This window comes from Choloepus didactylus, chromosome 6 (genome assembly GCF_015220235.1).
Source record: "Choloepus didactylus isolate mChoDid1 chromosome 6, mChoDid1.pri, whole genome shotgun sequence".
NCBI lineage: Eukaryota > Metazoa > Chordata > Mammalia > Pilosa > Megalonychidae > Choloepus > Choloepus didactylus.
This window is the reverse complement of record NC_051312.1, coordinates 119519211-119521962: the sequence shown is the minus strand read 5'-3', so window position 1 is coordinate 119521962 and position 2752 is coordinate 119519211. Positions and strand designations below refer to the sequence as shown.

At 50.0% G+C, this 2752-nt stretch overlaps 1 pseudogene; it reads right to left on the bottom strand.

Annotated features, from left to right (window-relative positions):
• Positions 1-539: 539 nt before the first annotated feature.
• LOC119536136 lies at positions 540-1986 on the bottom strand (annotated as a pseudogene).
• Positions 1987-2752: the final 766 nt, after the last annotated feature.

Genomic DNA, 2752 nt, shown 5'->3' with positions numbered 1-2752 from the left:
GTTACCACCCACCAAGCCTCCAAGGCAGGGACCCCTCAAAGAAATAGGTTTCTGAAGGACAGAGAGAAAAAAAATCAGTGTTTAATCTCTAAGTCAGTTCTCATGACTGAGCTATGATCCAATAAAATAATCTCTTCATACACATGTTAAGTGCTAGCCATAGTAACTCAAGCAATCAAGTTAGAATCCTCCAGCAGCTTATTTAAACCTTGGGTGATAATAGGGTACTCTGATGTCAAAGGGGTTTGTTGATCAGGAAGGGGAAAAAATGTTCTTAATCCTAATTCTGACTGTTTCTGAATTTAAACTTGCCCAAAGGAAAAATCGTTACTACGGAATTTTTGTTTTGTTTTGTTTTTGGTTGGCAGAGCCAACTGAGGATTTATTTTGGAAAAGACAAAACTGGCTTCTAGTTGGGGACATAGGCAAGAAGGGGTACCCCAGTCTCCTGTTCCCTAAGTCCCCCTGCACAGCTCCTGGTCCCCAGGCTCTGGGGCAGCACGGCAGGGGGGTGGTCTGGGAGGGGCTGCAGTGGCAGTTCACTTGGGCAGGACATCGGACGACTCCGACACCAGCTTCCCATCACGGGTCTCAATCTTCTTCACAACCACGGCCTTGGTGGAGCTAGTGCAGTTCCCACTGGAGCTGAAGAGTAGTTGTTGCCAGTACCTGAGAGGCCCCCAAAGATGGGATGAGGCTCAGTGGACCTGAGTAGTAGCCACTGGAAGTCTTCATATGAATACTCATGTTTTGCAGCCCAGATTCCAGCCGGCTCTCCCCGCCCTCCAGCAGCTTGCGGTAGGTGGCGATCTCGATGTCCAGGGCCAGCTTGACATTCATCAGCTCCTGGTACTCACGCAGCTGCCGCGCCATGTCCTGCTTGGCCTGGTGCAGGGCAGCCTCCAGGAGGGCCACCTTGGCATTGGCGTCCTTAACAATCCGCTCCCCACGCTGCTCGTCATCTGCAATGGCGGCCTCCAGGGAAGCCCTCTGGCCCTTCAGGCCCTCGATTCAGCCTGGAGCCGGCTGATGGTCCGGTTCATCTCGGAGATCTCCGGCTTCGTGCGGCGGAGGTCATCCCCGTGCTTCCCAGCCAGCGTTTGCAGCTCCTTGTACTTGATCTGGTACATGCTCTCGGCCTCGGCCCAGCTGCAGTTTGCAATGTCCTCATACTGGGCCTTGACCTCGGCGATGATGCCGTCCAGGTCCAAGGAGGGCTGTCGTCCATGGAGAGGACCACGGACGTGTCCGAGATCTGGGCCTGCAACTCACGCATTTCCACTTCATATAGCTGCCTGAGGAAGTTAATCACATCAGTCAGCCCTTCCAGGCGGGACTCCAGCTCTACTTTATTCATGTAAGCTTCATCCACATCCTTCTTGATAACGACAAATTCATTCTCCATCTCTGTTCGCTTGTTGATCTCATCCTCGTACTTATTCTTGAAGTCTTCCACCAGCCTCTGCATGTTGCCAAGCTCCGCCTCCAGCTTCAGCTTCTCCTGGCTCAGCGCCTCCTGCTGCCGCCGAAAGTTGTTGATGTAGCTCTGGAACAAGTTGTCCATTTTGCTCCCAGCAGTCTTCTGCTGCTGCAGGAGGCTCCACTTGGTCTCCAGCCTCTTGTTCTGCTGCTCCAGGAACCGCACCTTGTCGATGAAGGAGGCAAACTTGTTGAGGGTCTTGATCTGCTGCTCCTTCTCCTGCATCCGCATGGCCTGGATGTTGGGGTCCACCTCCAGCTTAAGGGGGCTCAGCAGGCTCTGGTTCAACATGTCGGCTGTGATGCCCCCTGCATTCCCTGTCCCTCCATAGCCCCCCATCACACCCATGCTGGCACCCAGGTTGCCCCAGAAGCTGCTGCCAATGCTGCCCACCCGAGAGTAGGAGCTGACAAGGGTGCTGGGCCTGCTGGTGTAAGAGCGGCTGCTAAGGTCCGGGGGCTGGAGGAGGACACCTTGTAAGATTTCTGGGTGACCCTGACGGACATGGTGGAGCCTGAAGAAGTGGGAAGGCAGGCCAAACCAGAGATTAGAGAAGGAGCCGAGGACTGCTGCTTCTGGGTTCTACTACGGAGTTTTTAATCATTCTCCATGATTTCTCTTCTATATGTCTTTATTGTTAATAGATTTCATTAAACAGGATATTCTTATAAGGATAGCTGTCCAAAATGCAATTTATAATCTTTTTTAAAAGCTTGTTGTACTTAGTGACCTTCAACGGACAAATCTGCCATCCCTTTCAATACGGATGTGCATAGCTCCTTTCAGTTTGGATGTTTCAAAATAGGTAGAATTGCCTGGCATTCCCCATTCCCATTGTCTGATAAAAGATAGTCCCTGGAGGAAAAAGAGAATTTATAATGTCAGCAATATCGTCAGGAATTGCTCTATCATCTGCTAGAAGCAACAGGCTCTGAAAAATTGATAACTGGCAGACCTGGATAACACATTTATAATGTTGAGTTAGAAGGCCCATTCTGAGAGTAAAATGATGCACTTTCTGTAAGGCACCTCCTGCATAGACACCAGCTCTGTCGATTGCAAAAGCAAACAGTTTCATCTGCCCTAATTAATTTGAGAACAAAAGGTAGATGGCGCATCTCAACCGGTAATAGTCTGAACAACTTCAGCAGCTGCCTTTGTTTACAGGCCATATACACAGAGTCAGAAGGAAAGATCTAAAAAAAGAGCAGTAAATGGCAATCCACGTGGGTAATGAACTGGATTAGTGTAGCAATAAAAGTATATAAAAAC